Raw genomic sequence first — 14,139 nt, 5'->3', positions numbered from 1 at the left:
CTTGCAAGATAGGATCAAGAACACAAATATATTCATGAAAACATAATAGGTTCAGATCTGAAATCATGGCACTCGGGCCCTAGTGACAAGCATTAAGCATAGCAAAGTCATAGCAACATCAATCTCAGAACATAGTGGATACTAGGGATCAAACCCTACAAAACTAACTCCATTACATGGTAAATCTCCTCCAACCCATCACCGTGCAGCAAGCCTACGATGGGATTACTCACGCACGGCGGCGAGCATCATGAAATTGGTGATGGAGGATGGCTGATGATGATGATGGCGACGATTTCCCCTCTCCGGAGCCCAAAATGGACTCCAGATCTGCCCTCCCGGGGAAGAACTGGAGCCGGCGGCGGCTCGTAAAACGCGATGAATCCTTCTCTCTGATTTCTTTCTCCCTGAACATGAATATGGAGTTGGAGTTGAGGTCGGTGGAGGTCCAGGAGACACATAAGGATAGAGGGCGCGCCCCAGGGGGGTGGGCGCGCCCTCCACCCTTGTGGACAGGGTGTGGGCCCCCTTCGGTTGATTCTTTCGCCAATATTTTTTATTTATTCCAAAACTGATCTCCGTGAAGTTTCAGGTTATTCCGAGAACTTTTATGTCTGCACAAAAATAACACCATGGCAATTCTGCTGAAAACAACGTCAGTCTGTGTTAGTTCCATTCAAATCATGCAAATTAGAGTCCCAAACAAGGGCAAAAGAATTTGGAAAAGTATATACGATGGAGACATATCAGGCGCGCGTCCGGTGAAGCAGAAGGCACGACGATAAGCCCCGGAGAAGCAGTCGTTCATCGTTCTATAGGTCCACAGGCTACAAGAGGCCGGCGTTATCCGAGAGGTGTGGCACCCGGACTGGCTGGCGAACCCTGTCATCGTCCCCAAGAAGGGCGGGAAGGAGCGCATGTGTGTTGACTTCACGGGCCTCAACAAAGCTTGTCCTCAAGACCCCTTCCCTCTTCCGCGCATTGACCAGATCGTCGACTCCACTGCCAAGTGCGACTTGTTGTGCTTCCTGGACGCCTTCTCGGGCTATCACCAATTCAAGATGGCGGTGCAGGATGTCGAGAAGACGGCTTTCCTGACCCCATGCAGGGTGTACTGCTACACCTTCATGCCGTTCGGGCTACGCAATGCCGGCTCAACCTTCCAACGATTAATGCACATCGCCCTGGGTCGGCAGCTCGGGAGGAACATCGAGGCATACGTTGATGACATAGTGGTCAGGTCGCGGGAGGAGAGAACTCTCGTCGGTGATTTGGAAGAAACGTTCGCCAACCTGTGTAAGGTAAACTTGCGGCTCGATCCAGAGAAGTGTGTGTTCGGCGTCCCGTCCGGCAAGCTACTGGGCTTCCTGGTGTCGCACAGAGGGATCAAGACCAACCAGGAGAAGGTCAAGGCGATAGAAAAGATGAGCCCGCCGCAGACCTCAAGGAGAGGCAGAAGCTCGCGGGCTGCGTAACTTCGCTGGGGCGCTTCATCTCCAAGCTAGGCGCGTGCGCCCTCCCGTTCTTCAAGCCGATGAAGAAGAAGGGCCCGTTCGAATGGACTCCAGAGGCCGAGGCGGCCTTCCAAGACCTCAAGAGGTACCTCACCAGCCCGCTGGTGGTGGTAGCGCCTCGTCCTCTTGAGCCCCTGGTGCTTTACCAGGCCGCCACACCCCACTCAGCCAACGCGGCACTCGTGGTGGTCTGGGAAGAGCATGTGGTTGCGGGTGTGCGGTGTAGCGCACGCGCGCCCGAACATGGCACCGCAACCTCAGGACGACGCTCTTGAGGCCTCGGCCACCCCGCCGGACTGCGGGGCTCCCGAGGATGGTGCTCCTGAGGCCTCGGGCGCTCCACCGGACGGCAAGGCTCCTGTGGCTCCCTCGCCTCTAGAGGGGCAGGGCATTGACGACACCCCCTCCCTCATCGAGTATCTTGTGTACTTTGTTAGCACGGTGCTGCGTGATGTGCGTGCACGCTACCCCATGCCACAGAAGCTCCTGCTCGCGCTCCTCGTAGCCTCCAAAAAGTTGCGCCACTACTTCCAAGGCCACCCTATTAAGGTTGTCTCCTCATGCCCCTGGAGAAGGTGCTCCGAAGCCCAAATGCCATAGGAAGGGTTGCTGAATGGAACATCGAGCTCCAGGCGTTCCAGCTGGAGTTCAGCACCACCAGAGTCATGAAGGGCGCGACCCTCGCTGATTTTGTGGCAGAATGGAGTGACGCCCCTGACCGAGGGGTGGACGAGGATCGTTCCCTCATGCCTGGAGATGAAGCTCCGGACGGGTGGTCATGTACTTCCACAGTGTGTTCGCACGCTAAGGCGCAGGGGCCGGATCCATGCTCATCTCACCTCCCCAGGACAAGCTCTACTATGCCATGCAACTCTGCTTCCAGCATGGCGAGAAGGTCTCCAATAACATTGCTGAGTACGAAGGCCTGATCGCCGGCCTCAAGGCCGCGACGACTCTAGGGGTTAGGCGCCTCACCATCAGGGGTAATTCCCAGCTCCTCGTCAACTTCTCCAACAAAGCCTACAAGCCAAAGGACAAGCACATGGAGGCATACCTTGAGGAGGTACGCAAAATTCAGAAATGATTCTTGGGCTTGGAATTGCAGTACGTGTCCTGTGGCACGAACAAGGAGGCGGACAACATCGCCAAGAGGGCGTCTTTGAGGAACGGCTCTTCAAGCCATCAGCGGCTCCCCCCACTGCAAGACCAGCGCTGCTTCGGGAGGAGCCGCCCATGGCACCCTCCTCAGACGCCCCAGCTTGTGGCCCGACCTCGGGGGCCTGCCTGCTTCTCGCACTCGAACCTTAGGAGGGGTGCTGGACCAAAGAGCTCAAGGCTTACCTGCTCCGAGGCACCTTGCCAGATGAGGAAGAGGCAGAACGCGTGGCCCGCTAGGCCGCCGCGTATTGCGTCCAGGACGGCGAGCTCTATGAGAAGGTGCACAAACAATGTCTCTCTATGGTGCATCTCCAAGGAGCAAGGGTATGAGCTGCTGGCCGACATACACGGTGGGGACTATGAGCATCACTCGACATCACGCACCCTTGTGGGCAAGGCGTTCCGCAGCGGATTCTACTCACCCACGGCACTCAATGATGCCACTGAACTGGTGAGGTCTTGCGAGGCATGTGAGTTCCATGCCAAGTAGATCCACCAGCCCACTCAGGGCCTCCAGACCATCCCTCTCTCATGGTGGCTCGCAGTCTAGGGGCTGGATATCCTGGGCCCGTTCCCTCGAGCGCCCGAGGGCTACCGTTACCTCTACGTCGCCATCAACAAGTTCACCAAATGGGCTGAGGTGGAGCCCGTGCGCACCATCCCGGCTGGTTCGGCCATCAAGTTCATCAAGGGCCTCGTGAGCCGCTTTGGGGTCCCCGACCGTATCATCACTGACAATGGCTTTTAGTTCACGAGCAACCTCAAAACATATTGTGCTAACCTTGGAACGCAAATATGCTATGCTTCGGAGGCACAGCCACGGATCAACGGACAGGCCGAGCGCACCAATGCGGAGGTCCTGGGGAGCCTCAAGGCAAGGAGCTTCAAGAAGAAACTCGAGGCCTGCGACAGGGGCTGGCTCGATGAGCTCCAGTGTGTGTTGTGGTCCATTCGCACCATCGCAACCAATCCCACGGGGCAAGACCCCATTCTTCCTTGTCTACGGAGCCGAGGCGGTCCTCCCTCACGAGGTCAAGCATTGCTCCCCGTGGGTCTTGGCGTTTGACGAGGGATGCTGAGACGCCTCAGATGGGATGGACCTCTTGCTGGGAGAGGAGCATCGCCGACAAGCCTCGCTCCATGCAGCGAGGTACCAGCTGGCGCTGCGGCGGTAGCACTGTCGTAGCATCCGCTCTTGGAGCCTCGAGGTCGGTGACCTCGTCCTGAGGTGGGTACTCTCCAGGGAGGGGCTTCACAAGCTCTCGCCTATGTGGGAGGGCCCGTTCAGGATCGCCCGTATCTCCAGGCCTGGCACCACGCGCATGGAGACGCAGGATGGGGTCCCCATCCAGAACGCCTGGAACATCCAACATCTCCGGAAGTTCTATCCGTGATCAAGGTCTCCGCTCATGACACTCTCACGTAATAAAGAGTTGGGGCTGTACATGCCCCGGAGTCTCCTGAGTGCCGCCCCTGGGCCTCACGGGGGCTCCCACCCACGTCCTAGTGGAGGCCCCATGCTCCGCGCTGGTGGGAAGACAAGAAGTCTAGTGTAGGTGTCGGACGCGGCTGTTCTTTCGCTTGGTTTCTGTAGCTGGTTTGCAACTTCTTGAATGAAATTTGAAGTTTTTCGCATCTCCTTTTTTGAGAGGGTTGGGAATTTTTTTTCTCCCTTGCATGATTCGCTCTTCCAGGTCTTGTCTCTGGGGAGTGACAGTTGCCCGCTGCTCTTCCTCATGCGTCTCGCACGCGGGGGCTGGGCATGGTGTGTGCGCTCGGGCCCGCCCATGGACACGCCTCTCCCAAGCCTCAGTGCCCTGACCTTTGGCGTCTTTTTCCTCGCGCGACGCTCTCAAATGAGCTCACGGGCACGCATGCCCTATTGAGTCTGTGCCTCCGAGCATCACGACGTAACATGCCAACAGGGGCTCATGCGAGTCGTGGCACCCCCGAAGGTTTCCTAATCCTGCATCCACAGGGTGCCTCCCGAGGCTCGGCGACTACCGAATCTTCAAGAATGAGGTGCGTGCAGGAAACCCAGGCTCTCGCGGCAAGGGAGTCTACCACAAAAATATTAAGCTAAGTCACTCCAATCACAATCAGCAGCAACATCGATATCACAATGCAATATGGAAATGATAACATAACGGCGCAAGCGCCATGGTTCATTACACGCCCCAACAGGGCCTTCTACTTTTTTCAATGCAGGAGAAAGAAAGAAACAAAAGCGAGTCGTGCAACTACAGCAGCTCCTGAGGACCGGTTTTAGCGGCGCCCGAGCTCAGTCGGAGTCTTCCTCCTATTTTCACCAGAGCGTGCCGGCAGGGGAGCTCGTCACCCTCCCCGGTCCGAGCCCGGCGGCGTGGTGGCTCATCGTAGTTGAGGGAGTCCTGGACTAAGGGGTCCTCGGGCGTCCGGCCTGTTAGCCATGGGCCAGACTGATGGGCTATGAAGATACGAAGACCGAAGACTGCACCCGTGTCCGGATGGGACTCTCCTTGTCGTGGAAGGCAAGCTTGGCGACCGAATATGTAGATTCCTTTCTTTGTAGCCGACCTTGTCTAACCCTAGATCCTCTCTGTGTCTATATAAACCAGAGGACTTAGTCCGAAAGGAGATACTCATTACCATAGTCATACAGGCTAGGCCTTTAGGGTTTAGCCATCTCGATCTCGTGGTAGATCAACTCTTGTAATACTCATATTCATCAGGATCAATCAAGCAGGAAGTAGGGTATTACCTCCATAGAGAGGGCCCGAACCTGGGTAAACATCGTGTCCCCCGTCTCCTGTTACCATCGACCTTAGATGCACAGTTCGGGACCCCCTACCCGAGATCCGCCGGTTTTGACACCGACAGTAGTCGCCGCTGCTCGTGCTCTCGCCAGAAGAGGAGTCGCCGTTGCTGGAGGCGGCGCGGCCGTTGCCAAGGGCGAGCTCACCGCCAGCGACGACACCATCGTTGTCGTTGTCGCTCTCCGGGAAGCACCCCAGGCGTCGGCCGTCTTCCCCAAAGATCCTGACATAGAAGATCGCGACACCGTCATACCTGAAGTGGAGGGTGCACCTCCCATGCAGGCCCCGCGCGCGGGCAAACGGCTGCCACCCGTGGTTCAAGAACACATTGCCAACGGCGGTGACCTCGACCTCCACCCATGAGGCCTTGCTGTAGGAGCCGTCAGCCTGCAGCCAGAGGCTGCCGGGTCCCCCAGCCGGCAGCGCACCCGCGAAGAAGCACGGAAGCTGGAACGAGATACCCGCGGGCCTCTCTGACCACACCACGAACTCCGGGAGCATGTCGGCCGAGTGGGAGTGCGGACACGGCGGTCGAAGGGCTGCCTTGTGCCTCCCCCCGTCGCCGGAGCTGCCCCGGCCGTGGCAACTTCCACCACGGGTAGAAGCACCTCCGCGGCTCCCGGAGGCGGCGCCAGCCTTCGAAGGGGCACGTCCACACCCTCGAGGGGCCACCGCCGGTGTCACGGTGTGCTTGCGGGGGCGCCCGCGGCCGCTCTTGGGCGGCGGCAAGCCTGGCCCTTTCTTCGGGGTTATTCCCTTCTCCGTGGCGGAAGACCTCCTCACTGCAGCCATGGACGCTCTGGCAAGACGATGGGACAAAGGGGGAGCAAGTGGCGAGAAGATGAAGATGAGCAGGGGGCTCCGCCCCCTCTCGCGTTTATAGCCAAGGGAGGCCAATCGCCGGCCTCTCGCGATTCCAAGCAACGATGGTTTTTCTGCATGCATCAGGCAGTTGTCAAGTTAGGCGGTTGCCGAGGCAGCATGGGGAAGTGGAGACGACCATGTCTCGTCAAGCGCCACGTGTCGACTCGGTTCGCAGGCGATTGGGGTCTGTGGTGCCTCGCCCTTTCCCTTTGGCTTTGCCTCGAAGCCAAGTCCGAGCGCGCCTTGGCCCGGGGGCTACTGTCGGCGTTCTAGGAACCAGGGTACCCAGACTTGCCTGCCTGCATCCCATGGCATGGCTCCATCAACGGCCTGGTACGGACCATCTTCAGCACCAGCAAGACAAGACCCTCGTGAGGTAGACGATGCCAAGACCTTCGGAGGGAGCGGCCTCCCCAGGCTATCTCCCGAGGAGCGGAGATTCCTATAAAGGCGCCCACCTCATGAGGTTGAGGTGATGCCAACCATAACGACCAAGGCCAGGCGGGCGCCAGTGGGCGCAGAGCACCAGGTTTCCTCTTTGGTGCTAAGGAGGCAAGCACGGGCACGGGGTCCCAAGGAATCAGCCAAAGGTTTCCATTCCCTTGCAACAAGACCAGGATTGCCAGGATGGCAGGACGGATGTCATCGCCGAGCCCACCATGGCGTCACGACCAGAAGCTTTGCAGGCGAAGACCACCTTTCGTCAGGATAAGATGTACTTCTTGTCTCCCTTCAAAATTGGCCACTGTGGGATCCCTTCCTGCCTTCGTTTGGAGGAAGAGGACCAAGGCCACTATAAATATAGGCTAGCCACTACCGTAGAGAGGGATCGAATCCTCAGCTGACACCCACACAAGAAAATACCTCGTGAAGTTGTTCTTCCTCTGTACTAGTTCATCCTCAGCCCCTCGCGAGGCTAATCCACCCCAAAGCAGGAGTAGGGTCTTACACTGCAAGGTGGCCCTGAACCACAAGGACCGGATTGAAGTTATGATTGTATTCTGGTTAGGTAATTTTTGTACATGTAAAAAATGTGACACGAATAATAAAGTGTCTTTTCTTTCCTTTTTTTACACGGAATTTTCCTTGTTTTCTACTGTTTTTTCTTCGTTTTATTTAATAGTCAAATGGCTCGGCTGCTCTGTTAGTATTTTTAAGTTGATGCCTTTTTAACCCCAAATTTCTTGTGTTTAGTAGGAAGAACACTTAAATTAAACATAAGCATAATATTGGGTATAAAGGCTATAATTTCATCTTGATTTTTTGCTACATTTCTCCATTGTATCATTCACATGGTACATACACTTTGTTGTACCCGTTGAGCACTCCAATTATAATAAGGACAATTTCTTGATGAGCCATTGAGGCGTACGAACACCATGATAACTTTTGACCTGGGGAAAAATTGTTGAAGTATACCCCCGTAATTTCTGTGTAAGTAGCATGATAATATAGGAACCGCAGACCTGATAACTTACGTACAAACATCACGGTAACTTTGACAGCGAGGGAAAAGTTGGTTGAAAACCTACCCCTGGTAGGGGTGTTGAAATCATATTCCCGATAACTTCTGTGTGAAGAGCATGGTAATTTATGCATCACACACCTGATAACTTATGTACAAACACTATGATAACTTTGACAGGGGTGGGGTTGTTGTAATACATTCCCGATAACTTCTGTGTGAATAGCATGGTAATTATGTACCGTAGACCTGATAACTTATGTGCAACACGTTGATAACTTTTGACCTGTGAAAACAAAGTTCAAGAAACATGTCCTCGGTAATTTTTGGGCGAATTACATGGTAATTTGCGCATCGCAAACCTGATTACGTACAACCATGGTGATAACTTTGACCCGATAACTCATGCATAAATAACATTATAATATATGCACAAATGACTTGATAACTTACTTAGTCTAGGTGTGATAACTTTTGACCGGAGGGGCGGGGCTTGTTGAAATACACTCTTCGGTAACGCGTGTGTTAATAGCATGGTAATGTACACACAACAGAGCTGATATCTTACTTAGCCCAGGCTTGATAACTTTTTGACCGAAAGAAGTTGTCGAAACATACTAACATGAGATCTAGTTTTGAATGTCTCGTCGTAACATTTTTTTATGTGAAAATGTTTTTTATCGGAGTAACTGTTTGAGTTATAAAACATTTTATTCCTTTTGAGTTTGGGTGAAATCCTCCCTGACATTAGCATTTTTCATTCTCTAGAGCAAGTGAATGTGCATGTGTGAAGAATGTTGAAGAAATCATTTTTATGCCCCGGTATTTTGTTTGTAAACAACATGATAACTTATGCTCAATTGACATGATAACTTTCATTGCACATGTGTGGTATTTTTTTATCTGAAAAAAGTCGTCGGAATATACCAATGTGGGATCTAGTTTCAAAGATCTCATCGCGAAGAATCTTTTTTGTGAAAACAGTTTTTTCACCAAAGCGATGGTTTGAGCTATAAAATATTTTGAAATTTCCAAATAGGAAGAATCTAGAATGTCATCATAGTTTTGTCATCTAGTGCATATATGCATGTGCATGTGGGAAGAAAAGTTGGAAGCCATCTTTCATGCCCGGTAATTTATATGAAAACAATTGGTAACTTATGTGTCGCAGTCGTGATAATTTATGTAGCACATGCTTGGTAACTTTTTACCTAAAAAAGTCATCGAAACATACCAATGGGATCTAGTTTCGATGGTCTCATCGCGATGAATATTTTATGTGAAGACAATTTTTAAATCCGGCCCATGGTTTGAGCTACAAAACATTTTAAATTTTCAGTTTTGAAAAAAATCTATTGATATCTTCAATTTTTTCTGTGTGCATGTAATTAGGAGGAGATTGCTAATTAAATATGACAGGTGGACACACATACAAGAAAAAGGATGCAAAAAGGAGCGATCAGTTAGGTGAATAGGAGTGAGTCCCTTTGCGATCCGCCAGCACCGTCGTCGATTCCCTATCCCTCCACCGCCGTTCCGGCGGCAAGAGGAAGGGGGAATCTTATATCTAGGCGTTGGGTGGGTTCTCGGTAGGGTTAGGGTTGAGGGAGACGCCGCTGAAACCGTTGCGGCGGTGTTGCGTCTGAATAAGTCTCCCCGGGCTTCGTCCATAGTCAGGAGAGGTTCTTTCCTTCGTCTAGGAGCCAGCGGGGTGGGAAGATCCACGAATCATGTCGAGGTCGCGGGCTATGGTGTCAGGAGGTTGTCCAGCACTGGCCGAGTTGGACCTTAGATGGTTGGTGGTTCTGCCGAGACAGAGTATCTTCCTCCTCCATGTCGGTATGATTTTTTGCTGTTGTTCCTACTCTTTATTTATGCTGCTACTGGAGGAATGTCTTGCTTTGTCCGGGCAGTTGGCGCGGCCGCGGCGCCAGAACCAAATCTTAGTTCTCTTCTGTTGGGGCTCTAGGACTGGGGTACCCAGGCCCGTCTGCCTACGGCCTAGCGCATGGCTCCATCCACGGCCCGGCGCGGCCCAGCGTCAAGGCTTCATGAGCAAGACCCTCGCGAGGTCCCCTGCCTCCCGAGGCGAACTACTTCAAGGCCCCCAAGGATCGGCCTCCCGTGAGGCGCCTCCCGAGGGGCAGACATCTCTAGGCTTCACCCACCTCACAAGGTGTGCGGTGATGTGAGCCATGATGAACGGAGCCAGGAGAGCGCCAGCGGGCGCATCCAAGGACAATTTCTTCTTTGGTGCCAGAGGGACAAAGCCAGCACGCGGGTTCCCAAGGAATCCCCAAAGCTTACCTCTTCGGTGCAACAAGACCAAGACCACGAGCTCGGCAGGACGGAGGTCATCGCCGAGCCCACCAGCGCATCTCAATCAGAGGCTTTGCAGGCGAAGACCACCTTTAGTTGGGATAGGGTGTACTCCTGTCCCCCTTCAAATCTGGCCACCGTGGTATACCTTCCCTCCTAGGCCATGAGGGAAGAGGACCAAGGCCAGTAGAAGTATCGGCCAGTCTCCACCGTAGAGAGTGGGTGGATCTGGGTCAAGCACTCTTGCTTCCCTTGTACTAGTTCAACTTCATCCTCCTCGCGAGGCAATCCACCACAAAGCAGGAGTAGGGCTTTACACCGCAAGGTGGCCCGAACCTTGGTAAACCTCTGTGTCACATTCCTCTCCCTTCTTGCTCGAGCACGACGGAGCATCGCCATGGGGTAATGAGTAGGAAGCTATAGCTTAGAGGAGTTCCTCGCGCACACCTAGAGTTCGAACCTTTCTTTGGGTCCTGCGCGGGCGACGTGGCGCACGGCACGCCTCCTCATCCTCTGCGTGGTGTCGAGCCCCGTCTTGTGGTGCAGCCGTGCGACCCGTCGCGTGGTGCACCAACGCCGGCTCGGGACGAGGCCAGTTGTCAGATTGTGCCCCAACCGCAGCATGACACGTGCGTGCTTCCTGCGCCCCCGCATCAGCACCAAGATCGGGCCATTCAAGAAGCTGTGGCGCGTGGGTGCTAGGACCGTGCTCCTCCCGCATGGGCCGCACCCATGAGCGTTGCGGGCTGCCGCGCTTTCACCCGAGAGTTGCACTGAGTGGTCTGGCCAGTCAAGTTCAAGTCGGAGTTGTCCCCGCGCTACGACGGCATCCCCGACCCAATGGAGTTCTTCCAGCTCTATGCATTTAGCATCGAGGGAGCGAACGGCAATGACAAGGTCATGGCGAATTGTTTCCCCATGGACCTCAAGGATGGCGCGTTCTCCTGGCTCATGCACCTCCTAGAGGGGTCGATCTCTTCGTGGGATGAGCCCCGGGAGTGGTTCATCGCCAACTTCCAAGGCACCGCGGCCGCGCTCTCACCGTCAATGACCCGTGACGCAGGAAGCAGCGCCCCGGCGAGACTCTTCGCAATTACATTCAGTGCTTCACCCAAGATTGCCTCAAGGTCCCGAAGGCCTCGGACGAAGCCATCATCTCGACGTTCGCCGAGGATCTCGCCACCAATGATGACCTGTGCACGGCACTGGAGCTGTTCAACCTGGCTGACAAGTGTGCTAGGGCACAGGACGGCCGCCTCTCCCTCTTCGAGCACCCGGACAACAATCCCAAAGACAAGAAGGCCAAGACTAAGGAAGTGAAGCGCAAGGGCCCTGCCATGCTGGCGGCCGAGCCTGAACTAAAGCGCGACCATGACTGTGACGAGCCTTCCAAGGATGGTCGCCCGTTCTGCGTCTTCCACAACATGCACACTCACAACACCAACGACTATCTGGAGCTCAGAGCGCTCTGGGATGAGCGGTTGGGCCGCCGCCCCGAGCGTACTGACCATGGCTTTAGCCGTGGAGGGGGCCATGCAGGAGGCCGGTGGGACAACCGCAACCCCTGTCAAGGCTAGCGCAACCAGCCTCGAGAGGGTGGCTGGCGCGATCAGCCTCGTGGCTCCCTCCGCTGCCGCCGCCATTAAGGAGGAACGACGACAATCAACATGATAAGGGGGCAGGGGGATACTAGGAGCCTCGCGTGGTCGCCTGCATCCTCGGCGGTGCTCAGGAACCCGCCTCAAACCGCATCTTCAGGCAGTTCTCTCATGAAGTGAACGCAGTCCTCCTGAGGCTTGAGGCTGTGCGTTCCCTCAAGTGGTCGCAGTACGCCATCACTTTCGACTCCAAGGACCACCTCAGGTGCTCAACCACTGCCGGCGCACTCCCCATGTTGTGCACGCCCACCATCAGCAACGTTTCCGTCACCAAGACCCTAATCGACGGCGGCGCCAGCCTCAACATGCTCTCTATTGAGACATTCAAAACGCTAGCCCACCAGGCCTTTCTCTGGGGTGACGAACGGCTCCACCACTCCCCGGGGGCAGGTGCGCCTCCCTGTCACCTTTGGCAAGCGCGACAACTGCCACAACAAGCTGATCAACTTCGACGTGGCCCACATTGGCCTCCCATAAAATGCCATACTGGGGTACCCGACCCTCGCCAAGTTCATGGTGGCCACTCATCATGGCTAAAACGTCCTCAAGATGCCAGGGTGCAGCGGTGTCATCACGGTCGCCTGTGATGAGAAGGATGTCATCTGCTCCCTTGAGCATGCCTACCGGGCTACAGCGGCTGAGATCTCCGACGGTGAGGGTGGCATCCTGCCTCCCGAGGCTGCCCCCGCAAAGAAGAAACAGCTCCTCCCCAAGAGTTGTCCTAAGGGTCCGAAGGCACTTGCCGGTGACGCATCGGCTGCCATTGTCACGACCGGTTTTTCAATAAAAATTTTATTGAGAAACCGACCCTTATATCAACCAGTATAGAAGAATCCTTCTTACTGGTGGACAAATCCTTGATACAGAAATCCAGAAGTACTAAATATTATACAAGGTTGAGTTGAGGTTGCTCAACAATTTATTACAAGCACGCCGATATAATACATAAGGGCGGATATGACACAAGGAGTATGGTGGCATAACTACTGACTCGTAATAAAAGTGGTGGTGGATATGTCACAGTGAAGTGGCTGACATGACTCCTAAATCTTACAACTCATCGAGCGTCGGAGTGAGGCTCGATGACTTTTATTTTGGGTAGCAGAAGCATATATATACAAGTGACCAATTCCAGGATCGCACGGGACTGACTGGGACTCCTCTAGGCGTCGGACTCGCTATCGAACTCTTCATCCATAAGATCGCCTTCGTCAACATCTGGCCAAATCAACCAGCCAGGTGAGTACTTTGAATGTACTCGCAAGACAGTTTGGACATAAGATATAACAAATGCAAACATGATGCACATGAGCAGATTAGTAATGCGCACTCAGATAATAAAATTTCACTGCATGATAAATAAAAAGGAAGTCAGGTGGTAGTCCTCCTGAAATCCCAATAAAATAGCTGAAGACCGATCGGGTGTCTGAAGCGACGCCTTGAAAGGTAAAAAAATAAATAAATTAACAGTGCCGCAGTCGGGCGTCAGGGCGACACCACATAAAGGGCTTATACTGAAATATAAACGACAGTGTGTGCCACAGTCGGACGTCTAAGCGACATCTCGAAAAGGGCTTATATCAAAAGTAAATAGCAAGAATGCCACAGTCGGACGTCTGAGCGACATCACATAAAGGGCTTATATCAAAAGTAAATAACAAGAGTGCCACAGTCGGACGTCTGAGCGACATCACATAAAGGGCTTATATCAAAAGTAAATAACAAGAGTGCCACAGTCGGACGTCTGAGCGACATCACATAAAGGGCTTATATCAAAAGTAAATAACAAGAGTGCCACAGTCGGACGTCTGAGCGACATCACATAAAGGGCTTATATCAAAAGTAAATAACAAGAGTGCCGCAGTCGGACGTCTGAGCAACATCACATAAAGGGCTTATATCAAAAGTAAATAACAAGAGTGCCACAGTCGGACGTCTGAGCGACATCACATAAAGGGCTTATATCAAAAGTAAATAACAAGAGTGCCACAGTCGGATGTCTGAGCGACATCACATAGAGGGCTTATATTGAATTCAAGTAGCTCATGAATTTAAATCATCTCAAGGAAATACTCATGTACGTAATAATAAACTGGTTAGTCCATCCACAGGAAAAACATTCAGCCTGGTTTACCACTCATGTTTATTCACCGGAGATTTTCACTGAGACTGACACAAAGACTGACGCTGAGACGGACGTTGAGACTGATACTGATATGGAGGTGTTGACCAAGATCCTTGACCATGGACACGGTTACTCGGATGGTTTTGACTCTACAGAGTTTGTACTCTTTAACCACAGCCAACGGATTTCAGTAGTCACAAAGGACTAGTTCCGTTTACGGTATTTTAGGAGAAACACATCT

Source organism: Triticum aestivum, chromosome 6D, assembly GCF_018294505.1.
Source record: "Triticum aestivum cultivar Chinese Spring chromosome 6D, IWGSC CS RefSeq v2.1, whole genome shotgun sequence".
In the NCBI taxonomy this organism is placed as follows: Eukaryota; Viridiplantae; Streptophyta; class Magnoliopsida; order Poales; family Poaceae; genus Triticum; species Triticum aestivum.
Note: the sequence above shows the minus strand (reverse complement) of the source record.